Here is a 27,045-nt window from a genome sequence, read left to right on the forward strand (position 1 = left end):
AAGCACCAGTGTTTTAAAATAGCCAGGAAGCCTGGTTAAAAAGTTCCCTGGGTTGGGTGAAAGAGGTGGCCCTCTCCACAGGCTTGGAGCTTCTGATAGTCACGTGCTCTCACGCTCCCAAGCTCCATCTGGGTGGAACTTGAGAAGACAAGGCCCTTCCCACCCCCTCTGTCTCAGACCAGAGAAGACTCTCCAGGCTATCCGCTCTCTGTCTCAGACCAGAGAAGACTCTCCAGGCTATCCGCTTCGGGATTTGGTTTCCCTTCAGACTTAGGTCAGCTACGAGTCTCAGTTTTTCTTTTTTCTTTCCTTTCAGTTCTAAAATAACCGACACTGATGTCCTGCAGTACTGGGAAGACCGTAGCCGCGAGGCGACTGTAAATACCACCCCACCCCCAACCCGCTCATGGCTGGCCAGTGACGTCCAAGCTAATTTTAGACCTTGAAGACAAGCCACAGGGAAGAAACGGATAATGGGCAGAAAATGATCAGGTTCCATGATTCAACTTAAAGTGACTGGAAACAGAGCAATGGGGAAGAGGAGAGGAGTCAGTCCATCTTGTCAAGTTCAGTCAAGAAATGTCACTGAGGTAGACAAGGCCGAAACTGCAGCCAAAAGACCCAAGGTCTTCTGTGCTTGTGAGAGTCCTGTCTTCCTCCATAGGCAGAGAAGTGCCTGGCTGCTGCAGGCTTCATGTGTTGAGTGCTGAGGAAGGAGTTGAGCCCCAAACCACAGGAGCTTCGACAGCCTCACTTTGTTGCAGAACATGATCAGGTTTGACTTGGGTATATTTCTATCTTTAGATTGGCTGTTGCTCAATGGGTAGTGATTTTTTTTTTTCGAGACAGGGTTTCTCTGTGGCTTTGGAGCCTGTCCTGGAACTAGCTCTGTAGACCAGGCTGGTCTCGAACTCACAGAGATCCGCCTGCCTCTGCCTCCCGAGTGCTGGGATTAAAGGCGTGCGCCACCATCGAAGGTGTGCGCCACCATCGCCCGACCTGGGTAGTGATTTTGATGCAAATATTCTTGGCCAGTTCTATTCCTCAGTGGGGTCATGGGTTTATTTTCACCAAATACATTTTTCCCTCTGTCGCAATGATGTCACAGACTTCTGTAATGACAGAGACATTTGAGGTGTTTCTTATTCTCAGGGATTTTTCTGGAACTAAATTGTTAAGAGAGAGTACAACAAGAATTGTGGACACAGCAGTCAGCACGGTGACAAACCTGAATGTTGTCTGCTTCCTTTTTTCCTGTGATGTTCGTGTCTAGGTTTGCCACTTGCCTGGTTTCATTTCAACACTAATGCCAGCCAGACTTAATCTATATACAGACGCAGGGCTGGGGCCGATCTGTCCTAACTTCTTATTTGGGCAAGGAGGGGAAGTGAAACAAGAAATTAAATTGTCTCATGGAAAAAAAAAAATCTATCAACCTCAAGTCTGTGGCTCTTATCTGATAGGGAAGGAGTTGAGGGACTCAGAATGAAACACAAGGAACAACTTATTCGCTGATAGAGGAGCTGAGAACGGCGGGGCTTCTCCCTCTAGGTTCATGTCGTATGAAGATCCTGCAAACCGGTATTAGTGGCCAACGCAGGGTAGACATCTCATGGGGGGGTGGCGATGGAATGTGTACTGCTCTATGAGTTTACTTCCAGTATAGAGAGTACTGTCACCAACACTGATGTTACTTTACAACATAAGAGACGCTGCATTTCAGGCCATCATAGCTGTATTAAGATGGGTCCCATTGACAACCCCTCGGCCGCAATTGCTCCACATTTGGATCTAAAAATAAAGAATACGAAGCCTTACTTTTCAAGGATGGAGGGAACTTAAATATTTTTCACGTCAACTCAATTTACCAGTGAAGAAAAATGGAAGTGAACGGCGGCCAATATTCTGCAGCAGGTTTGTCTCCATCATCTCATGGACACCCAGTGAGATGTTGACTGCATACTCATTTTGCACATTGGGAAGATGAAACTCAAAGGTGAGTTTTCTAAAAAAAAAAAAAAGTGAATGGAGGTGGGTGGGTGGAGAGATGGCGCAGAGGTTAAGAGCATTGTCTGGTCTTTCAGAGGTTCTGGGTTCAATACCCAGCAATTGCATGGTGGTTCACAACCATCTATAATAGGATCTGATGTCTTCTTTTGGCTTCAAGTATATATGCAGAGTACTCATCTATAAAATATAAATAATAAATAAAAAATATTAAAAAACAATGAATGAATGGTACCTACTGGCATCATGGGACTTAAACTTGAATTTTTCCTTTCCTCTAGTTTTCCTTCTGTCCCTTCCTCCGTCTCTTTTCTCTGCCTCCCCACCCCCACATCCTTTTTCCAAGTTTCTCTGTGTAGCCATGTCTGTCCTGGAACTTACTCTGTAGAGCAGGCTGGTCTTGAACTCATACATCTACCTGCCTCTGCCTCCTGAGTGCTGGGATTAAATGTGTACACAACCACCACACAGCTACTTCTTTCTTTTTGTCGACAAGGCAAACAGTGTAGCGGTTCCTCTATCTTGTATTCTTGCTGAGGCCATTTTAGGTTAACACGAATTTGGCCTCTCTGATGGAGAATCTCATGGAAAATTATTATTTTTTTAAAACTATTTATTTATACAATATTTTGTCTGTGTGTATGCCTGAAGGCCAGAAGAGGGTGCCAGATCTCATTACAGATGGTTGTGAGACACCATGTGGTTACTGGGAATTGAACTCAGGACCTTTGGAAGAGCAGGCAGTGCTCTTAACCGCTGAGCCTTCTCTCCAGCCCTCATGGAAAATTATTTAACTCTATTCTAGAAACCTGAGGTCAAGCTGCCTCAGCTAACTTGTAGTTTCTGTTAAACAACCTGCTTGTAAGAACCTCCCCCTCCAGTTAACTGTTTACCTTAGCTTCGGTTAAACTGCTTGTTTGTGCAAAACCTCCCCCTGAAGCTGCCAAGATACTGTCTTTAAAAACAAAACAAAACAGCCAACTTGCTCTAAACATTTGACATTGCACTTGAGTTCCAAAGACCTTAGTGTAGCCCCAACCCGCGAGACTAAAGATGCTCAATTGTCTGTAAACCACGTCTGAGAGGTCCTCTCTAGAGGGCACCCACAATACAATACCATTCTCTTTCAATCTCTTTGAAAAAAAAAAAAAGAGAAAATGGTTTTGATAACTGATGAGTTAGTTAATAACTGGAATTCACTCAACTCCAGCACATGATAAATACTCTCAAATGCTAGGTCCTATTGTTTACCTGTATGAGTCACTTTTAAGGTCTACCTGCAAATTCACAGCACCGCCAACAGTGCCAAATCCCCCAGGGCTCCATGGGGGCCTAACTGTGGCCCAAACCTGGTCAAGATGTGGTGCTACCACCCAGTGTCCCTTTATGAAATAGTTCAATATGTGCTTTGCTTTCTTTTTTTTTTAAATATTTATTTATTTATTATGTATACAATGTTGTGTCTGTGTGTATGCCTGCTGGCCAGAGGGCACCAGACCTCATTACAGATGGTTGTGAGCCACCATGTGGTTGCTGGGAATTGAACTCAGGACCTTTGGAAGAGCAGGCACTGCTCTTAACCTCTGAGCCATCTCTCCAGCCCTGTGCTTTGCTTTCTTTGCAGTTCATGCTCTGGGAAAGCATTCTACCATTGAACCCCAGCCTCTTTCCTCTTTTTTTTGAGAGGGGAGTAATTCGAGACAGGCTTTCTCTGTGTAACTGTGTTCTGGAACTTGCTCTGTAGACCAGGCTGGCCTCAAACTCATAGAGATCTGTCTGCCTCTGCTTCCTGAGTGCAGGGATTAAAGGTGTGCGCTACTGCCCAACTCCTTTTGATCCTCTTAAAAACATTTTTTTTTTCTTTTTTAAGAAATAGTCTAAGTTGCTCGGGCTGGCCTTGAACTTTCAATCTTTTTCATTCAGCCTCATGCAGACTTGATATTACAGGCCTATACCACCAGGCCAAGCCCCTCCATTACTCCCCCCTCCCCCTTTTTTTTTTTCAGAAGTCTGTGCCTGGGAGGAAGCGAGACTTTTTTCAAACGTTACAGCATTTAGTTCCCAAACACACTGTAAAGAGCTGAAAGAAAAGGCCAAGCTTTGGAAGACTTGAGAAGTGTTTCCATGTGACCTTTGGAGGTTCTAAACACCAGGTAGCCTGTGTAGTCAGCCCCATCCTCCAACAAAGCTAACACAATGATGCTTGAGAGATGTCATAAGGCATGTGATAGTTAATTGAGCTATTATCGAAGAAGGGCAATGTTTGTAAGCCATGCCATTGACTGCCATATGTCCAAGGTAGCCCAGGCCATTGCTAGGCTGTGTGTCCTGCACTCCCTTTGTTCTCGCATCTGCCACCTTTTTAGGGTGACTTTTGCTGCAGTCCTAGCCACAGAGGTTGCATATGTTTCAGGGCAGGGGCACGAGGATAAGAAAAGTTTAGTAGGAGGAACAGAGATAAGAAAGAATCACAGAGACTTGGGATGGCAAGTCAATGAATATTGAATGTTGAATTTCTTTTGACTCCTGAGTTTTGAGTTCTGAGTTTACCTGTGTTTAATTTTCCATACATTTTTACACCCCAATACAAAAAGGGGGCGCGCAAAAGACTGCTTTAACATGATACAAAAGACTACTAGAGACATTACTTGCTTCAGTGCTTTGAGACATCAAGTCATTAATTCATGAGAAAAGCATTCTGTTGTTTAGGCAGTGAACCCACCCTAGACCAAGTATCCTGAAGGCAGCCACTCCCTAGGTCAAACTTCCTAATTCAAAAGAAGGAGCAGAAGGATTCTTGAATTCTCTGACCTTTGGTCGGGGTGGAAGGATACACCTCTAAGGGTCATCTTACTGTTCAAAACACCAAGTAAGCACACATTAGGTCAGGGTGGATAGCCACAGTTTTTGTCAACAACTCTGATCAAGCTGAAACTCTCTGACCTCTAGACAATGTAGAATAGGTTCACATTTTTGAGCCTCAACATATTCTTCCTTTTGACTAATTTTAAGAAAGCCTGAGCTTTTGCTACAGGACAGATGATTGCAACTATCTTAGGTGAACATTTTGTTGTTGCTGTTGTTTTAGAGACTTACCCGTCTTTGTTACATGTATTCTATTCATGGATGCCCTTGTCTTAGGTGCCTGGTGGATGGGTCCGGGAAGGATCTTACCCATCTCCGACTGTTGACCTCTGTAAGCCAAGGATTAAGGAAGAGTGCACCTCTGGGCTCTGTTTCTGAGCCAAATTTCTGCCAAGCCAGTTCATCAGCAATTAGATATTGATAAACAAACAGATAGTGCTTTGTGTTACATATATGCCTATGGCTACAGTACCTCCTGATTAAAAGAGTGGAGGATCACCAGGAGTGGGAATGCCCTTTTGAATTGGTCTAGGGTGTTTCTTAACAGTTTTCAGCTGTTTCAAAATAAAATTTTTTTTCATTAAACATGTCCAATCCAAGAACTTGTTGGTAAGGTCAAACTTTTCTTAGACAAACTGTAATCTTTTTTTTAAATCAGTAGCATCTTATAGTGAACCAAAGCAGTTACAAACATTAACAGGTCAATATAATTTTAGTGTGGAAATTAACAATAAACACACAATTTGTAATTCTCTTAAATCCATTTTAATCAAAAGACAAGAAAAAGTTTCTTTTTGTTTTTGTTTTTTTTGAGACAAGGTTTCTCTGTAGCTTTGGTGCCTGTCCTGGAACTAGCTTGAGACAATGTTTCTCTGTAGCTTTGGAGCCTGTCTTGGAACTAGTTCTTGTATACCAGGCTTGCCTTGAACTCACAGAGAGCTGCCTGCCTCTGCCTCCCGAGTGCTGGGATTAAAGGCGTGCGCCACCACTGCCCAGCCAAGAAAAGGTTTCTGTGGTGGGTGAGAGTCTTAACTATATTTCTTTTTCTAAGCAATTGTCCAAGTCTCTGAGCAGTGGTAAAAACTTTAGGCTACCCTCCTCACCTCTGAAGAGAGGCTTCAGTCACTCTTTGTAATGAGTCTTTTTTTCCTCAGAGGGGAAAATTGAGGTCTCAGTTTTTAGGTCCTTTGTTTCAACAGCAGATTGAATACCACACTGGCAAAATGAGTTCTGTGTCCCAAGACATAGTATGGATAAACTGTCATATCTTTTGTCAGTGTCTTTTGTCGATTGCATTGGGTAGGTCACTCAGTCTAGGGGTTTGTAACCCACCCTGCAGTCAGTTACTCCAGGGTCACGGAGGGGTGCTATCTGGAAGAGAATGGGCTAGGAAAGAAGGAGGAGGCCATGCTAAGTTTGTCACAGCCTCCGTTTATTAGAGTCCTGGTTGCTGCTTATATAGCCCCTGGAGGAGGGCTTGGGGGGGCAGGGACTTGGGATCTCGCCGCGTGGTCCTGGTCACGTGGTTCAGGTTCCTCAGGTAGGCCAGGAGGTTACGTTCGGTCAGGTCACGTAAGCCAGGGGGTCAGCCACGAGTTGCCACACCTAGTTCCCTGGATAGCTTGATGTGAGGTGGGTTCTGCTAACAGATAGTTCTCCATTAACAGCTTAATTGGGTGGGGTAGGTTCTGTCAATAGAGTGATTCTTAACATAATTATGGGTGTGGGGTTCTCTGTAGACTCCCCAGGGCGATGGTTCCTGTAATGATTTTTAGGAAGGAAACGGCTCCTGACAGTCTTTGGAGTGGCTCCAAAGTAAACAAGACACACAAAGGTCTGGAACATTGTGCAGTAGGTCCACCAAAAAATTAGGAATCACCAGTCATCAGCACGGTCTTCTCTCTCTTCTCAGATTGCAACGTGATGTGTTATATGCAGGAACACTGGTTCAGGAATCCCTTTCCGCTACTTCTGTGGAGTCATCAGCAGCTGCTGTGTCAGCAGGGCTGGCATCCTTCTGTATAACACATCTTCATCTCATCATTTCTTGTGAAAAAAAAAAAAAAGCACAAATATGCCCTTGACCTCATATTAAGACTGGATCGGATCCCTTCTATAATCAAGGGCTAGGGTCTTTTCGCCTTACTTTAGCAAAGGTCTCCTTGGTGCCATCATGCCAAAATCTATCTGTGGTAGACTGCTCACCGGTACCCACATTTAAAAAGTTTAGAGTAAACAGGCACAATTGAAGGCATTTTGTGGCGACTAAACTCAAGTCCAAGTGGATTAAAGACCTCAATATCAGTCTGAACACACTGAACCTGATAGAAGAGAAAGTGGGAAGTACTCTACAACACGTGGGCACAGGAGACCACTTCCTACGTATAACCCCAGCAGCACAGACAGTAAGGGCCTCATTGAATAAATGGGACCTCCTGAGACTGAGAAGCTTCTGTAAAGCAAAGGACACTGTCGCTAAGACAGAAAGGCAACCCACTGACTGGGAGAAAATCTTCACCAACCCCGCAACTGACAAAGGTCTGATATCCAAAATATATAAAGAACTCAAGAAACTAGACCGTAAAAGGCTAATCAACCCAATTATAAAATGGGGCACTGAGCTGAACAGAGATCTCTCAACAGAAGAAGTTCAAATGGCCAAAAGACACCTAAGGTCATGCTCAACTTCCTTAGCAATCAGGGAAATGCAAATCAAGACAACTTTAAGATACCATCTTACACCTGTCAGAATGGCTAAAATCAAAAACACCAATGATAGCCTTTGCTGGAGAGGTTGTGGAGAAAGGGGTACACTCATCCATTGCTGGTGGGAATGCAAACTTGTGCAACCACTCTGGAAAGCAGTGTGGAGGTTTCTCAGGAAATTCGGGATCAACCTACCCATGGACCCAGCGATACATTTTTTTTTTTATTTAATGATTTATCGAAGGGTTCATGTTCCCCTGTAAGTAACAATAAATAGACCCATGGCCGCTGGCTATATTATCAAACGTTTGGAAGCTACCTTTTAAATCCAAACTATAAGTCTGCCTAGCTGACAGGCTCAACTTGCTTATTTATGTTTTTGTAGACACCTGTCTAGGCCGGGCCAATCTGGGCTGCCACCCCAAGCTGTCTGCTAGGATAAGGTTGTTAGCTTTGTTTTTTTATAGTTTGATTGTCTGATAGGGACCAGGCTATGCCTGGCTAGCTGAAGCTGGGAGCAGGCAGGGGCGCAAGCCCTGCTCTCCACTGCAAGGCTGTGTCTCACTGGGGACTTGGACCAGGAGGATGGTCCCTCACCGATGGGCTGGCAAATTTAGCTTAGGTTTTTAGGTGTCTGTCATTGCAGTGTCTTGAGATTTTCATGTCCACAAGCTTAGACAGGTATAATCATCCCAGTTTCTTTCTTTATTTCTCTCTCTCTCTTCCCCCCCTCCCTCCCTCCCTCCATTCCTCCCACCCTTCCTTCCTTTCTTTTCTTTTCTTTCTTTCTTAATTACCTGCTATTGTTTTTTTTTATTTTAAATCTTGCAATCACAAAATTAGGAGATTTTTCTATCAGGCCATGCTGCCTCTAGCCATTTTTTTGCTGACTGGCTCTGGGCACTGGCTGTGAGAAGCACAGCCCTCCAAACATTTTTGTCATCTGCTTTTTTTGACTCCACGGCACCGCGGGGGTCAGACCCAATTGCTATGGCGCGTGGCATAGGCTGCCATAATCTTAGCTGTAGCCCGGGCCATTGTTGGGCTCCGTGTCCTGAGCTTCCTTTTCTCTTTTCACCTGCTCAGCAGTGGCAGAGACTGCAGCTCCGAGACCGTAGCCTGGCTCGTGGGCTTGGTTGGAAAAGCCACCCCTTATGTCCTCGCCTCCTTATATTTTTCTGTCTGCTCAGTAACTGCAGCTATGGCTCTAAGACCATAGCACCACTGCTTGCCCGGGCGAAGGTGGGGCTGCACTTTGACCTCTCTGAGTCCTGGAGCAGCCCAAAAAGGTCAGCTGGTAGGGGAGCAGCGAGGCGGAGGAAGTATACTGTTTACATTATCTACAAACTCTAAAAATCTCTGCATTTGTTTTTGCCCCATGCCAGCTCCTCCGGCTGTTAAAGCACATTCACATTCAAACAATTGTACAGACAGTTGAATACTATGTCTTTGCCCCCCATGTTTACAGATATTTACAGCTTTACTCTCGCTAGCGTCACCGCCCTTTTATGTTTGGGGTGACTTCTGTTGAGATCCTCGCTGGGCGGGTTTGTACATTCCAGGGTAGGAGTGTGAGGATTAGAAAATGTTAAGTAGGTGGAACGGAGATAAGAGGGAGAAATCACAAGGACGTAGGATAGTATCCAGAGGGCGACTCAGCACGTACCGAATGCTGAATTCATCCACATTGATTTTCCATAAACTTTTACACTCCAATACAAAAAGAAGAGAAAAAGGCTGCTTTAACATTGATACAAAGGACAACCAGAACAGTTTCTTGCCCCAATACTTGAGACATCAAATCATTTAACTCTTGAGAAAAGCATTCTATTGTTTAGGCAGTGAACCCACCCTAGACCCAGTATCCTGAAGGCAGCCACTCCCTAGGTCAAATCTAACTCAAAAGTAGGAGCAGAAGGATTCTTGAATTCTCTGACCTTTGGTCAGAGTGGAAAGGATATACCTCTATGGGCCATCTTAATGTCCAAAACATCAAGTAAGCACACTTTAGGTCGGGACGTGGCCATAGTTGTTGTTGACAACTATGAGCAAGCTAAAACTCTCTGACCTTCAGACAAGGTGGAATAGGCTCACATTTTTGAGCCTCTACAGGGCAACACAAGATAACTTCTATGTACTTTATTAAACCATTAGCAACTGAGGGCCCTTAGTAGAAGCTCTGAACCAAAGGAACCAGCAACGGGGCTGTCAGAAAGAAAAGTGAGCCAGACCTGGAGTGTGGGCTGCCAGTAGCTGTTCTTTGAACTGGCAGGGAGAGCTGAATATCCAAGAGAAACGATGATGGGGTTAGGGACTCAGGCTATTTCCTGTAGTTTGTTGTTTTTATTCTTTTCTCTTTCGGGGGCCAACCACTGAACTCCCGAATAAAGACAGAGACTTATTACTATTTGGCTTGTTTCTTGCCACCTTTTCTTAAATTACTCCAGCTACCTTTTGCCTCTGGGTTTTTACCTTTCTCTATTCTTGTTTATCTTTTCTTTCCTTCTTATTCTGAGTCTGGCAGGGTGACTGGCCCTTTCTTTTCTCGCTCCTCCATCCCCCTCTTCCCAGATTTCTCCTCCTATTTATTCTTTCTGCCAGTCAACCCTGCCTATCCTTCCTCCTGCCTGGCTATTGGCCATTCAGCTTCTTATCAGACCAATCAGGCATTTTAGGCAGGCTGAGTAACATAGCTTCACAGTGTCAAATAAATGCCACAGGAAAGAATACAACACATCTTTTCCTCATTAAACAAATGTTCCACAGCATGAACAAATATAACACATCTCTAACTAATATTCTACAACAATTTTCTGTAGAGATGTTTCAAAAGTCCTGGCTAGAAACACAGCTCAGTGATAGTGTTCTTGCCCAGTACATGCAAGGCTCTGTGTTACAGCTCTAGTACCACAGGAAACAAGAAAGGGGAAAAACATAATTTACAGCATCCCCCTTGTCCTAGACACACTCAAATAAAAATTGAATAGTTTTCATGTTATTTGAACACCAAATTTTAAATTCTCAGTCTCCTGTTGTTCAGAGAAGTTAATTGCTCTCCTGAAGGCCACCCCATGGACAGAAAGAAGAACAGAGAGGTTGGGTATCTTATCTGTCACAACATTTTGTAGGGAAAGAAAACACTGTCCAGGGAAACAGAGTGACTTCTGAGAGCGGCCACTGGGAGAAGTTGCTCCCCTTCTACTTGTTCCACAGCAAGACTTCAGAAGGCAAAATCCTACCAGCATGTCTATCTATAACTAGCATTCAACGTACGACACGTTCAACAATGCATGATATTTAACACTCAACTACAGGGCATATTAAATATGTGATTATCTCAGCATCACAAGATTTGCTCTAACATAGACTCTCAGACACCAACCTTAGCCAAAAGGTAATATTTATGCTTTTCAAAGGCCGGTAAAATATTTGTACTTTGAAACACAAAGTTGGTAATGCTTAACTATGGGACAATCTTATCAGGATTTAGTAAATAGGTTCAAAGGAACACAAGCTGATTCTGGAACCTGGCTGAGCAGGGAGATTTAGCCGCCCTTTGGAGGGCAACTGATTATATAATGAGTCATGTGTATGCACGTCCTCTACGTCCTGAGTTATCTCAGGTAAATGGACTCTTTCTTTTTTTTTTAATTAATTAATTTATTTATTTATTAAAGATTTCTTGGACTCTTTCTTATAGACTCCAGAGTTAGCCTAGAGCACCAGCTTACTCCCAAGCACCGACTTGGTGCCTCAGGTCTTCCACCTGCCATTGCATAGCTAACGTGTTAACATGTTCTTGTACTTCTGTCAAGTTAGCTGGAAGGAAAGACCAGCTTTTAATCAGGTACCATCAAAGGAAAATCCAACCCTAAATCCCTCTCTAATCCCTAATACTGACCTTCAGAACCTGAGACCTCCCCAGTCCACCCTGAATCACGGATTGTCGAAGCATTTTGTTTTTTGTTTGATACAGGGTATATCTTGTATTCCATGCCGACTTTAACGTCACTATATAGTTGAAGATAACGTTAAACTCCTCGTCCTCCTACCTCCACTTCCTGAGTGCTGGAATTAAAGGCATGTCCTGCCAAGCCTCATTAATGTGGTACTCAACATTGAAACCTGGGCTGTGTGCATTCCAGGCAAGCATGCTACCAATTGACTTATATTCTGAATCTCTCTAGGCTTGCTTTAAAAAGTTGTAAAAGTAAGCCAGGTGTGGCGACACATGCCTTTAATCTCAACACTTGGGAGGTAGAGAGGCAGGCAGATCTCTGGCAGTTCTAGGCCATGTTTAAAAAAAAAATCAGAACATATAACAAAAGTTGCCATTGAAACTGTCTCTGTATAGTAGTATTATGTATGTTATATATCCAAATTCTAGAACTTCCTCATCACCTCTAGTTCAAAAATATTGTACTGAATACTGGCATCCTAAGATAGTATCCTTTCTCAATAATAGTAAAGGCTGAGAAATTCTTCAGTAGAAATAAATAATAATAAACATGGGAAAAATGGAAAATAAACATCATACACTATTGCTTTCATTTTCATGTGAAAAATTTGATTCAGCTTAAGTGAAATTAAAGAAGTAAACGAAGAGGAGGTTCGTCTTCCTGTTGGTCCTCTGAGAGTGAGAAGTTGGAGGATAGAAACCATGGTTCCTGCCCTGGTCCACTCTCTGCCCTCCTCCTATTCCACCCTCTTGGAAAGTGTGGCAGAGGCATCCCCACCTAATTCAATATTTTTGTTTTGTTTGTTTTTTTTTTCAGACAGGATTTCACTGTTTAGCCCTGGCTCTCCTGGAACTCACTTTGTAGACCAGGCTGGCCTTGAACTCATAGAGATCCACCAGCCTCTGCCTCCTGAGTGTTGGGATTAAAGGAATGTGTTACTACTGTCTGGCTTCCAGTTCAATATTATTTTGGAGCCAAATGCTTATACACTGGGATCAAGACTTAACCAATTAAAAGAGTTCCTAAAAGTCAATATTTTTCTTTAATTTGTTTTAGTTTCTTGGGAGGATGGTCCTGCAGAGGTATACTAACCTTGGAATGAAAAAACTGCCTTTGCCTCAGGGAACGCTAGACTCAGAGCAAGATCTTTGCTGCCTCTAGACAGGACCAGAAGGAATTCACTTCAACAAATTCTGATTGCAACCTGTATTAAGGTAGCCTGACACCACTGTAGAAAATGCCACCCTTGAAGTAGCAAGCTGACACCCTTAGGAGCTTTATTAGCAATTGATTGTGAATGACCCATGCCTGCCTTTGCACAGATAGCCAGCCCAAAGGAATGACAACCTATACTGAAAAAGTTATTCCTCACTAAAATAATGAGCTGCCCTCACCGTGGTGGTTTGAATAAGAATGGCCCCTCTAGGCTCCTGTAATTGAATACCTAGGGACTGGTGCTATTTGAAAGGATTAGGAGGTGTGACCTTGTTGGAGGAAGTGTGTCACTAGGGGTGGGCTTTGCGGTTTCAAAGCCCAAGCCAGGCCTAGATTCTCTCTCTTCCTGATGCCTGTGGATCCAGATGTAGAACTCTCAGCAACCCCAGCACCAGCGTTGTCTGTCTGCTTGCCACCATGCTTCTCACCATGCTGATAATGAACTAAACCTCTGAGCCTGTAAGCCAGCCCCAATGAAATACTTCCTTTTATAAGAGTTACTGTGTTCATGGTATCTCTTCCCAGCACTGACACACAGACCAGGACACCTCCTGCCCCTCCCAACTGGGGCCCTGCAGGTGTCCCCTCTGGGAAAGACTAATGACTACCATTGAACAACTGTGTATCCTGCTGGCACTGCCCCTTCTCCAGGAATGAGCCTGCTGCACCTTCTGCAGCATCCTTGATTAAATCCTTCTTTTTCCATTGGCATGATCTTCAGTAAATCAATTCCCAGCCCATGTGTCTGTCACCTTCCTGTCACTGATTTTTCCCCAGCATGGCACTATCTAGCAGCTTAAATGACAGTTAGTTATTTCAGCTTCTATTTGGGATCAGAAGGGGGTTGGGAATGATCTGTGAAAATCTAAGCTACACTGTTGTTTGGGTAAGAATTTCATTTTGTTTTAGGTATGTATAGTGCTTTGTTGTATGTAAACAGCAAATTGTAGGTAGACACTGGAGTTCTTTCAAGCTCTCAGAGGTGGCTGTTGTATGGTGTGATCTTTGCAGCGTAGCTTGGCCTAGAGCTGCCGAGGTACCCGGCCACTAAATTGTAACAGTTACCTGCTCCTATCTCACCACTGAGATTTTGTGCAAAGAACCGAACACTTTATTATCCTTTAATTTTTTTTTCAATGCAAAATCAAGCCAGGTGACTCCCTCCCTCCCTTGTATTAACTCGCCCATTTGATGAGTGGTCATTGACCGAGAGGAAGTCTGAGTCTGAAATGAAACTTGGTCTTCCTTGAAGAAACGAGCTTTGCTCCCTGATATTCATGCCCCACTACACACACACACACACACACACACACACACACACACACACACACACACACACAGAGGCCTGGAAGTAGTCACGGCAGTTCCAAATCCAGTTCTTACCAGTTCTACAGAGACATGGTGATCTGGGGTTGTTTAAAATCAGGCCCAGGTCCATCAGGTTTTTCTTTTTGTGTTCGTGTGCTCAAGCCTCTTTGTTAACTGTACCATTTATTTAAGATTATTGCTTCTGGAAGGAAGTCAGGGGAGTAACGGCCCATGAGCCGTTCACAACCTTTTTGCAAGAATTCTGGCAGGGGTGAAGCTCTTCTATGAGAGGCATTTGTACCTCCCAGTTTAGCTTTGAGAACACCCCCCCTTCACCAGGAACTGGAATTTCCCCGGGAATCTCACTCTGAGAAAAGGAAATGGCAGAAGCCTCCTGCCAGGTAGAGGAGGATGTGTGTCCCAAGAAGAGATTTCACAGAGACCTGACAGCTGGTTAGCCCACCTTTAAGGATTGCCTGGAGCCCCGATAATGACAGGCTGCTGGTGGGCTGGACTTCATCTTGGCAAGGACTGCTTAATGATCATATCTTCTGTACTTTGCTTAAACCCAAACCTCACGACAAAAGTATGAAGATGGATTTCCGGGTGCCAGAGGGCGTGGTGCATTGGGTTTCTTTCTTTATTGTTCTTTTTGTAGATCTCCTCATGAATCAGACCGGGAGTGGTGGTGCACACCTGTAATCCCAGCACTTGGGAGAAGAGGAACGCGGAGACTCAATAGTGAGTTCAAGGTCAGTCTTGGCTATATGGGACTGTCTCAGCCCTCTCTTTTTGAAAAATGTAGAGATTGAGATAATTCTAAGGATTTACAGACTCCCTCCCATACAAAATTCATCCTAGGAGCCCCAGGTTAAAAATTCTGCTTGAAGCTGGGCATGGTAGTGCATACCCTTAATCTCAGTCCAACATTTAGGAAGTAGAGGCAGGCAGATCTCTAAATTCAAGGCCATCCTGGTCCACAGAGCAAGTTCCAGGACAACTAGGGCTACACAGCCACTCTCTTAGAAAACAGGGGGGGAAAAAAGGAAGAAATAAAGAAAGAAAGGAAGGAAAGAAAAAAGAAAATTCTGCTTGAGAGACTGAAGACAGCCGGTAAAAAAGTCCTCTGGGTCCATGTGTTTTTTAACCCTGGACACATACTGGAATTGTGCAGAGATGTTTAAAAAGTACCAGGTTGGTACTTTTTTTTTTTTTTTTTTTTTTTTTTAAAGAACTGGTTGGTGTACATCCGGGGCACTGGAAAAGCTTTTGAGATTCCACATCATGTTCAGAGCTGAGGACCCAGCGTTCCCAGGATGGAGTTGAGCCTGTGAGAAGGATGAGCACAAATACAGAATACCAAACACATTCTTGCCTTGTGAGAGAGTTCCTTCACTTGAAACTTAGTATCCATCTCAAAGGCAAAGGTGTTTCTGAGCTCTATAGTTGACGGCAGAGACACTTCCATGGCTCAAGAAAGAGGACTCAGTGTCGAAGGACACAATATGAGCACAGCTAAATATTCACCTCTCCCCAACAAACCCAGGTGAGAATGTAAAGCCCACAAGGAACGAAACCCTGGCAGAGGCTCAAATGGGCCCAGAGGCTGAAGGGAAAATTCTAGAAGGAATACCGCTGAACAATAGGAGTGGTGTGGTGTCTTAGTCTCTATGGCTGTGAAGAGACACCATGACCACAGCAACTCCTTTTTTTTTATTGCAGCTTTTAAAAAATCTTATTTATTTTTATTTTTATATGCATTGCTGTTTTGCCATGGGTGTCAGGTCCTTTGCAAGTGGAGTTACAGACAGTTGTGAGCTGCCATGTGGGTTCTGGGAAATAGTACTTCGGGAAAATAGTCAGAGCTCTTAACTGATGAGTCCTCTTCCCATCTCCAGGTTTATTTATTTTAGAAGTAGGTACATGTTAAGAACATTTTTTTAGATTGTGTGTGTTGTCTGCATGAACTTAGAATGTGTGTGTTATCTGCATGCATGTGTGTGTACCACAAGCTTGCCAGTGGAGGTCAGAAGAGGGCATCGAATGCCCTAGAGTTCCAGATGGTTGTGAACCACCCTATGGGTTATGAGCCACCGTAAGGATCTTACTATGTAATTCTGGCTGGCCTGGAATTCACTGTGTAGACTAGGCTGGCCTTGAACTTGCAGAGATCTGTTGTGGGAATTCAGTTAGCCAATAGCTTTGGGGATACCAGACGTAGGAGAAGGGTCTTCTGTCTGTGGACAGGATGGCTTTTAAGAGAGAGGAGGGGCTTGCTCACTCTCGTGGGTGGTGGTTGGAGATTTGATTGCACCTCCCAGTGCCCAGAGAGCAGAGGACCATGGTGGCTCTCTACCTTGTTGTTTGTGAGTGGTCCTCAATAAATATTTGATAATCCCCTTTATCTTGGGCCCTTGTGGATTCTCTTACCCACGTTTACAGAGATCTGCCTGTCTCTGTCTTCTGGGTGCTGGATAAAAGATGTGTGCTATTCCTTTACTCCCTTTGTAAATCTGGTTGGTTGGTAATACATTGTTTTGTTATCGCTTCTCTCAAAAACAGCATCATGGGTTTAACAGAAGCTTACCTACTAAGAGTACCTACAGTAATAGATACACAAACCACAGGGAATCATGAAGTTGGCTTGGCCTGGCTGCCTTAAGAGGTATACATCATAGGTTTTTCAGGCTAGCGTTCATGGCTCCCGGGGCACAATGTGCCTTCCAGTTAGTGGAAGACTCCTTCAGGCAGTGAAACATTCAGGCCTCTTTGGGTTTCTCTATATGTTCTTTTGCAAGTCAAGGAAGCAGGGACACTCAACAGGACAATTGGACTTAGACATTAGTCTTGTGTGCCCCGTAAAGTCTGCAAACATCATTGTGTCCTGGCAACCACAACTGTATCGATCCTGAAAACCGCCATTATATTCTATTTCTGATAAAGGTATAAAGAGTCTGAATGCTCTCAATACAGTCGTCACAGCCCTCAGTCTTGCTGGGACCCCTCCCATCAGCCTGGTTTAATTCCTCACGACCATATCAGGTAACTTTGGCCTGGTAAGTAAGCGCCAGCACTTGCAATCAACAAAAAGGACAGGCAAAGAAATCTCAGATCACAGCAGAGGAGCATGCATAAAAACATGGGAAATAACTTAGCCCACAATTACTCAACAATAGAAGCCAAGAATAATGAAATAATGATAAACCAGCCTGCCTCTATTTTGAGCTTGAAAGCCATCTTATAGCTTTATAATAGGAAACTTGTAAATCTGAAAAAAAAAAACAATTATACATTTGACCTCAGAAAGTCAATAATTGCCAGCCCAGATTATTATATCCAGCAAACATAGTCTATAAATTGTCAGAAGTCTGGATGCAGCTCAGTTGGTATAGAGCTCACTTAACATACACAGGGCCCTGGGTTTGATCCTCGGCACCACAAAGTCCTATGTAGTTGTCTGCTCTTTTTGTTCATTTATCTATTTTATATCCATAGATACTCTTAGTGGGTAGACTTTCCTTAAACCTATGCTACCTACTACCATTTGGAGAGAAGCAGTAACAAAAAACTGCCTTACTACTCAACCAGAAAGGAAGTAAAATGGTGTTGATTTGTGCACTCCTGTAATATACCAACACCTGGGAGGTGTAAGAAGAAAGATCAGAAGTATCATTCTCAACAACTTATAGAGTTCAAGGCCAACCTGGCTTACATCAGACCCTTTGGCAAATAATACAAGATAGGTGGAAAAGTGAAGATCTTCCAAGTCAAGCACAAACAAGTAATTTACAACCTTTAAGCCATTGTCACCGAAGAGATTGTATACACAAAGGAGGAAGACAATAGTCACAACACAAAATCTCAGGAAAGAATACATCTCCTGGGAAGAGAAAGTAATAATAAAAAGTAGGAAAGAACTGGGCGTACACATGCAACTCAGTAAGTAAGCAAACCTTTAGGACAAATAAAGGGCAAAGAAAAGAACTGACAGCATTCAGCCTAACAAGGACAAGTGAAAGGCCTGGAGTTGGCATAAGACACCCCAGCACTAAGTTCTCAGCACAAAGGAGGTTTATTTGCCCCAGAGGAACAAAGAGCAGGGAATATATGTTTGTAGAGACACACCTCAAGGGCAAGGATAATAATTGGAAGATGGAAAACTCTGAATAACCAAAAGCAAGAAGTAGGCAGGAGTAGTCATTCTTATGTCTGACAGAGTAGACATCAAACCAAAGCTGGAAAAGAGGAAAGAGTTACTATAGGTAAATGAATACAAGTTTTCAGGACTACATAATGGTTAGAAGTACATATCACTGCACGCTGGTATACTTGATGTCATAAAGCAAGCACTGCTGGACATAAAGGGAAGATACATTCTGATACAGTTTCAGGGGCTTCCATCTTCCACTCTCATTGATTGGGCATCCAAACAAATCAACAAAGAAACTTCTGACCAAAACCACATTCTACATCAAAGGGACTTACTAGATATCTACAGTGTTCCATCCAGTTGTGGAATACACATTCTACTCAGAAGCACATGAAATTTTCTGCACAATAGATCACATTCTGGACCCCAAATCAAGTCTTTTTTTTTTTTTTTTTTTTTTTTTTTTTTTTTTTTTTTTTTTTTTTGTTTNAGTTTTTCGAGACAGGGTTTCTCTGTGGTTTTGGAGCCTGTCCTGGCACTAGCTCTTGTAGACCAGGCTGGCCTAGAACTCACAGAGATCCGCCTGCCTCTGCCTCCCGAGTGCTGGGATTAAAGGCGTGTGCCACCACCGCCCGGCCCAAATCAAGTCTTAACGAAATATAAAACTAGACAATGAGCTCTCCTGTCTCGCCAGTATCATAGTGGAGTAAATCTGGAAGTCAACAGTAAGAGGAAGCACGGAGACTTAAACAAACACATGGTGACTGTAAAACAAACTAGTGGACGGTCAACAGGGCCACTGGAGAAAGCAGGGAGGAAACAAAATAACTGCAACAATCAAGTGAAGATACAAACATAATTTATCAGAATATGTGCAATACAATAAAGGCAGTCCTAAGAGGGAGGAAGTGCATAGCTATAATTTCCTACATAAAACAAGCCCAGAAAAGCAGAAAAACATAAGGGCACATGCTTTTGATTCCAGCACTTGGGAAGTTCCAGATCAACCAGAACTATATAGTGAGATTCTTTCTTGTGTGGTGTGTGTGTGTGTGTGTGTGTGTGTGTGTGTGTGTGTGTGTGTGAAATAAATAACATAAATAACTTACCTGGAAAGAGGAACTCTCATTTGAGGAACTGCCTCCTTTAGATTGGCCTGGCCTGCAAACAAATCTTTGGTGGCTTTTTTTTTTTTTTTGATTGCGGGAAAGATGTGGGAGGGCCCCGCCTTTTGGGGGTAGTACAGTTGACGGGCAGATGGGCCTGGGTTGTGTGAGAAAGGTAGCTGAGCAAGCCAGGAGCCAGGAAGGCAAACCAGCAAGCAGCATGCTTCCGTGGTCTATGCTTCAGTTTCTGCCTCCAGGTTCCTGCTTTGAGTTCTTTTCTTGGCTTCCCCTGATGACGGACTATAATGTGCAAGATAAAATAAACCCTGTTCTCCCCCCCTTTGCTTTTGGTTGGTGTTTTAGCCCAGCAACAGAACGCAAACTAGGACACAAGCCCAACCAGCAATTAATAGATGGAAAGGAAGGAAGATCAGGGCTAAAGTCAATGAAAGGGGACTGTAAAAAAAAAAAACGATACAAAGAAGCAGTGAGACAGAGTTGGTTCTTTGAATAGAAAAAGTTGACAGACCTTTAGCCAAGCTAACCAAAAAAGAGAAGGGATTCAACTTAATGAAACTAGAGATGAAAATAAGAAGGTTGCAAATTATATTAATTGAATTCAGAGGATCACTTCAAAGTTCCCATTTTAATTTCACCATGAGGCTTTGTAAGTTTCCAGGGAAACCTGACAGAAAACAAAACAGTAAAAAAAAAAAAGTGAATGTGTATATGTGTGTGTCTGTGTTCTGTGCAGTCTATAGCATGATCTACCATAGCTGTGCTTTTAGTTTTGAATAAGTGCAAGTATCAGAAAAAAAGTTGCAGACAGATAGCAAAACATCAATGTAAACTGATGTTTACAACATCCAGCAAAAATCAGCTAAGGAAATTTTAAGCCTTGTTAAAAAACGATGACACTGGAGATCCTTACGGGAGAGATTTCTAGCCAAGAGTTCTAACGGTGGATGAGTTTTCCAATAAGTGTTTTAATTATAAGCCATTTTATATAATGTCAAAAATATTAGCCAGCTCTATTGGAAATAGGTTTCCCCTTGGACTTTTCAAAGGCAAATGCCTTTGCTGGTCTCCTTCCCCTTGTCACAGAGTTGGGGGCAGGTGTCAGTCTGACCAAGGACAGCGACTTTTGGTGGAAAATTTGAGACAAGCATGCTTGGCTATGACATGGAAGGAAGGGCCAAATCTCATCTGCAGACCCAGCTTCTTACTTAACTCAAACAATAGAATGGATCCACAGAAGGCATTTGCCCCTATGTAAAACAGAAGAAGTTAGCAAACGGTTGCATTTTCTAATGGGTCAGAGGAGAGGTTGGAACCTGGAGATGTTTGCTGGGCAGGAGTCTTGGTGTTGCGTCCGGTGTTGACAGAAGGGGCCCAAAGCTCCTCCTCCTTCTAAACCTGTGTAGATTTGTCCCGATGAATCTTATCATCTGCTGGGTTGTGCACTGGAGAGGGACAGTGATAAGGGTCAGAAAGCAGTCTTGTTTCCATTAGAATGCCATCAGAGGTGGAAGAGTTGATTTTGAAGGGTCACCAGCTGATATTACGAAATTTTATGAAGTCATAGGTGTGTGGCAGCAAGTACCGCTAGTTCATGAAGATCAAGCTAATAGAAGTATCTAATAGAAGTGTCTAAACTGAGTCCTTCTTGGCTAGGCTTCGAGGGGTCATCGGCATGAAGACTGTACTCACAATCAGTTAGCGTGTGTCTGCAAGTGGAGGCAGACAATCCGAAAAACTCAATGGGTGCCCTCCCTCGTATAAAGGAATAAAATGGTAGAATATAATAGTACTGTCATATCGTTCACTAAAGACCACTATTAAATCCTCTCATTAAGGGCAGGCTTGAGTGGAGAACACCATAAGCATTATCTTTTCTTTTCTTTTAAAGGTCTGGGTCAAATTGATACAGTCTAGGGGTAGCTGGTTACACAAAAGGAACATGTATTTGAATGTCTCCCTCTCTCCTTTGTCCTCCCCAGCCTTGCATTCTCTAGAGGTTTCCCTATCTTTTTTCCCTTTGTAAGCTATGTTGAGGACAGAAGAGGCCTGTGGGACTCGTCGCTCTCATCCGAGGAGATCTGAGTTTTCTGTATCTTGTTCTCCTGAGTTAGGGGCGATGAGGAAGGGGAACCCAGAAGACCATATGCTCTTACTGATGTGACTCCACGTGGCTGTGACACCCTGTGACTTTAATGAAAACGTCTTGCTCTTTGCCTACCTGTATTGGATCTATCATCCAAAGAAACCTCTAATGAGTATATTAACCCTCACACATCAGGAAGCCAGACGATTTCTAAAGGTCATATGAGGTAGAGAGAGTCTCCAATAAATGGAGCCTTTATTGGCTCTCTTGTACATCCTCTCTGAACTTTTCCCTCATATTTACAATCTGCCAATCCATATCACATTTCCTCTATCTAGATAAAGAAGCAGGCCTGACAGCATTCAGGGTGAACTCCTCGATTTAAAGAGGGGTAGCAATATAGTTGCCTAGATTAGGAGAGCTATGTGAGTGTCTGTAGTCTGGAGACATCGGGACACAGAAAAACAGTAACGTCTAAGAGACCTAGGAACGAGAAGATAATCAGAACTACTCTCCTTAGCCTGCCTGTGTCACAGCGTATGAAAACCAGACCAAAAGCAAGGGTAGGTACGGTGGGGCAGTGGGATTGAGGAGGTAACAAAGAACGCTATGTCAGCCAAAGAAAAGCCAGAATCGGAGACTGGGTACTAAGACTCCGTGGAGCCAGTATCACCTCTCTCCCACCTGTTGCTGCCTTGTCTAGGGGTCTGTCATTCAGGGTTCATGGGTGGGATCTCAACCTCGGGTAAAACACACACACACACACACACACACACACACACACACACACGCGTGCGCACGCACGCACACGCACACACTCACACGTGTGTGCACGTACACATTTAAAATAGATGGGATTTAATTTAAATGATTGTCGAAGCTAAAGAGTTCCGAGATCTACAGCTGATAAGCCGAGGCATCAAGACAACCCATGTTGCAGCTCCAATTTAAGAGTAAAAGAAGACTGTGTCCCAGTTCAGGAGCCAGGTGAAACCCACATTTTTATCCTATTCAAAACTCTTAGTTGATTGGCTAATAACTGGTCAGCTTAGGGGAGGCCATCTGCTTTCCTTTGTTTATCAATTCAAATATGAGTTTCATGCAGAGACAACCACACAGATAAGCTCATGACAATGGTTGGTTAGCTATCTGGGCACATCCAAGCCCAGTCAGGCTTGCACATAAACCCCTATGATAACCAATAAGAAAGTTAAAGTTCAAGAGAAAACAGCAGATTTTTCAGCCTGGCTGAGCAGAGCCCCCCTGCATTTGTGTGTCTTTCCTTTACTGCACGCATCTAGCTGTGTGCACAGCAACGCTGCCAAAGAAGTTCCTATTCACACAACCCAGAAAGAGCGCTGCGAGCCAAACCATCACATCAGGGCAGGTGCTCACAATGGTTCTTTGATGATGAAGTAACCCGAGTTCTGAAAACACACAGGAAAACCCTGACAGAGCCAAGGCTCATCTCTTCAAAGAAAGGGAGTTTAGCCTCTGAAGCTTTCAGTTAGGACAAGATTTGCACTCTACTGGTAATATGTGAATAAAGTCTGTGGTTGGGAACAAAAACTGAACCAGGATCCATGGCAAGAACACCAGCTGCCCATAACTGCTGGGCCATCCCTCCAACTCCAAATGAGCTGTTCCCGTTCACAGCGTGTTTAACACCAAATATATTGGGAAGTGAGATATTTCCTAGCATCAACAAATTTTCCAGCTATTTGGACAAAGACCATGATGCACTTTTATTCTGGTATTAATTTCTGAAAGACAGCCTCAGAGCTGGATATAAGCTTTATCCAGATATAAGCTAAAGTCATCTGAGAGGAGGGAGCCTCAATAAAAACAAAAACAAAAACAAAAAAGCCTCTATAAGATGAACTTGTAGGCAGGTCTGTAGGGCTTTTTTTTTTTTTTTTTTGGTTTTTCGTGACAGGGTTTCTCTGTGGCTTTGGAGCCTGTCCTGGAACTAGCTCTGTAGACCAGGCTGGTCTCGAACTCACAGAGATCCGCCTGCCTCTGCCTCCCTAGTGCTGGGATTAAAGGCGTGCTCCACCATCGCTTGGCCGGTAGGGCTTTTCTTTTTTTTTTTTTTAAATATTTATTTATTTAATTAGGTGTACAGCATTTCTTCCATGTGTGCCCACAAGCCAGTTCTCATTATAGATGGCTGTGAGCCACCATGTGGTTGCTGGGAATTGAACTCAGGACCTGTGGAAGAGCAGGCAGTGCTCTTAACCTCTGAGCCATCTCTCCAGCCCCTGTAGGGCATTTTCTTAATCAGTGATTGATGGGGGAGGGTCCAGCCCATGGCAGGTGTGTCGTCTGCGTTGGCAGTCCTGGTTCTATAAGAAAGGAAGCTGAGTAAATCATGAGGAGCAAGTCAGTAAACAGCACCCCTCCATGGCTTCTGTATCAGTTCCTGCCTCCAGGTTCCTGTCCTGCTTGAGTTCCTGTCCTAACTTCCTTTGATGATGAACTGTGACATGGAAGCATAAGCTGAACAAACCCTTTCCTCCCCAAGTTGCTCTGGCCATGGTGTTTTATCACAGCAATAATAACTGTAACTATGACAGCAATTATAGGAGTTATTGTTCTTCCTGGTCTGGCTGAATACCTGAAGGAAAAATGGGTTTGTTTTGTGGTGTGGCAAGTCCTTCTGTCTATGTGTTGCTTTTATTGGTTAATAAATAAAGATGTGGGGCTGGAGAGATGGCTCAGTGGTTAAGAGCACTGACTGCTCTTCCAGAGGACCCAGGTTCAATTCCTAGCACCCACATGACAGCTTGCAGCTGTCTGTAACTCCAGTTCCAGAGAATCTGACATCATTATACCAATGCACATGAAATAAAGCGAAAAAAATTATAAATAAATAAATAAATAAATAAATAAAGAAAGAAAGAAAGAAAGAAAGATGTTTTGGTCAGTGGCTTAGCAGGATAGGGCAAGGTGGGAAATCTAAACAGAAAGAGGAGTCAGAAGAAGTCATGTAACTGCCAGAGGAGACAGATGCCCCGGAACTTTACTCGGTAAGCCACTGCCATGTGGCGATACACAGATCAATAGAAATGGGTTGATTTAAGATGTAAGAGCTAGCTAGGAATATGCTGGAACTATTGGCCAGACAGTATTGCAAATAATATAGTTTCTGTGTGATTATTTCGGGGCTGGGAGGCTGGGAACAAATAAGCAGTCTCCGATTACAGCTTTGGTTCACAGTTTGAGGGGCTTCAGTACCCTTTCATGGGGAAGGCATGGGGGCAGAGGCTAAGGTTTCTGGTCACATTGCAAGAGTCCAGAGCAGAGGGGGAAGGAAGCTGGTGCCTTGACCCACCTTTTTATTCAGCTCAAGGCCCTAGCCTGTGTGGGGTGGAACCTCACCTATTCCGAGGATCGTCCCTCATCACTCAAGCCGCTCTGGGGCTGCTCTCTCATGAACGGGGCTGTATCTCCTGGGTGATTTTTGACACCATCACGTGGGCAATCAAAATGAACCATTACAGTGTGAGACCGCACAGACTTTGGTGTGAATGCCACAATGTCTCCCATTTCAGATGGCACCACATCCAGGATTTCAGAATCCCCACGCTTTGGTCCAACTCGGCTACAAATTGGAGGACGCTCAGAACACTCTTCGCTCTCTGCAGGTTTGATGATAACTTTCTGGAATGGTTTACAGTATTCCAGAAAACAGTGCTTGCTTTTATAGGTTTGCCTTAAAAGCTACACATGAAGCACCAAATGAAGAGGTGACATCTAAAAGGATGCAGCGGAGCTGGTGCGCGGCTCCCCCCTCCTCCGCACGGCCCCTGGCACGGCCCCCTGGTGCAGGTTTATGCTTGCCATCTGGAAGTGCTCCAGCCTTATCATTTCGGGCATTCGCTTCTGTTGCACAGGCCTGATTTATTACATCATTAGCCATTGGTAATTGAATTCAATCTCCAGCATGCTTTCTCTGGTAGATATTTGGGGTGAGGCTGAAGTTTCAGCCTCCTAATGGCTAGCTTTTAGGGCAACCAACCCCCCCCCCTCCTGAGGTTAACTAGAGGTCCACTAAGGGCTACCTCATTAGCATAAACTCAAATGCGGCTTGTTATGAATATCAGGGTATGCTCTTGTTGCTCAGGGAACAAAGACAGAGATCCAATCCATATTTCTTATTCTATCAGAACAGAATAAAGTGCCTCCCTCCCGTTCTCTAACCACAAATCCCTCACAGCTAACAACCACGTCTGCCAGCACACTTACATTTGGGCCAGTAATTGCCTAACAGACATAGCCAAAAACACCCACAGATTTGTGCCAATCTTCGGCAAAGTCAGAGTAGGCTAGAGATAGATTTAAAGAAACAGTTAATTTACCTCCTTAGCAGTGTCTCTTCCCATGTCAGTCATGTTCCATGTTAGTACCAGTATTCTATTGCTGACACGAGGCTCCGTGACCACAGCAACTTTTATAAAAGAAAGCATTTAATTGGGGATTTTGTATAGTTTCAGAGGCTTAGTCTATTATCATCAGGTCAGGAATCATGGCATCATGTAGACAGACATGGTGCTAGAGAAGAAGTTGAGAGTTCTACATCCAGAGTCACAGGCAGCAGGAAGTGAGACAGTGGGCTTTGCTTGGACTTTGGAAAACCTCAAAGTCCACCTGTAGTGCCATGCTTCCTCTATCAAGGCGATATTTCCTAATCCTTTCAAATGGTGCCATTCCCTGGCGACCAAGCAATAAATCTATTAGCCTATGGGCTAATAAACAATGAATAATAAATCACTCAAACCACTACGTTCTGACCCCCATAGGCTTGAAGCCATATATAATGCAAAATGCATTTAGTCCAACTTCAAAAGTCCTTGTAATCTATCACAGTCTTAACATGATTTAAAAATCGAAAGTTCAAAGTCTCTTCAGAGACCCAAGGCAATCTCTTCACTGCAATACCCTGTAAAGTCAAAAACAAGATCACATCCTTCCAGCATACAGTGGCCAAGAGTAGACATTACCATCCCAAAAGGGAGGTAAGGTGTCATAGAGAGAGATACTGGACCAAAGCAAGGCTGAAAACCAGCTGTCAATCTACCCTGTGCATCCTCAGGTCTGATACCGAGGCATGCCTCAGATCTCCCACTCATTTCAGCTCTGTTGACTCCGCACGCTTCTTTCTCTTGGGCAGGTGCCACTCCTTGTTAGCAGTTCTCCTTGGCAGGTATCGCGAGACTGGCATCTCCAGCATCCTGGGGTCTCTGAGGCAATCCAGGCTTCACTTCCATAGCTTCACACAGCGAATGGCCTCTCTAGCCTTCCACCCAGGGACACCCCGACCATGCCTGGCCTCATTAGCCTTCCTTAGCCATGAGGGAAGATTCTACAATCCTTTTCTTACATCCTTTGAGGCAGGGCAGTAACACACAAGCACAAGCAAGCTCGTGCAAACGCACAAGGAATAAGCAAAATTGGCCAAGACAACCTGTCAGCGGACCAAAACCATGGTAACCAATGACGCCCACTTCTAGTTAATCACAACACGCCAGCAGTGACCGCCAGTTTCCAAGGACCAACCAGAAACGGTCCTGTGGCAGCTTAATTTCCCTAACTCAAAAAAAAAAAAAAAAAAAAAAAAACCAC

General features: G+C 43.8%; 1 long non-coding RNA gene across 2 annotated transcripts; it reads left to right on the plus strand.

Moving 5' to 3' along the window:
* The first annotated feature begins 236 nt into the window (after positions 1-236).
* Positions 237-27,004, plus strand: LOC126501498 (uncharacterized). 2 transcript variants are annotated; one of them, XR_007591699.1, is made up of 4 exons: positions 237-775; positions 14,719-14,812; positions 17,004-17,102; positions 24,975-27,004. It is a non-coding gene; the product is annotated as an uncharacterized lncRNA (long non-coding RNA). The 2 variants fall into 2 exon arrangements; XR_007591700.1 differs by lacking the exon at positions 17,004-17,102.
* Positions 27,005-27,045: the final 41 nt, after the last annotated feature.

Source organism: Alexandromys fortis, unplaced genomic scaffold, assembly GCF_014885135.2.
Source record: "Alexandromys fortis isolate MF-2015 unplaced genomic scaffold, M_Fortis_MF-2015_v1.1 scaffold_5, whole genome shotgun sequence".
Classification (NCBI taxonomy): Eukaryota; Metazoa; Chordata; class Mammalia; order Rodentia; family Cricetidae; genus Alexandromys; species Alexandromys fortis.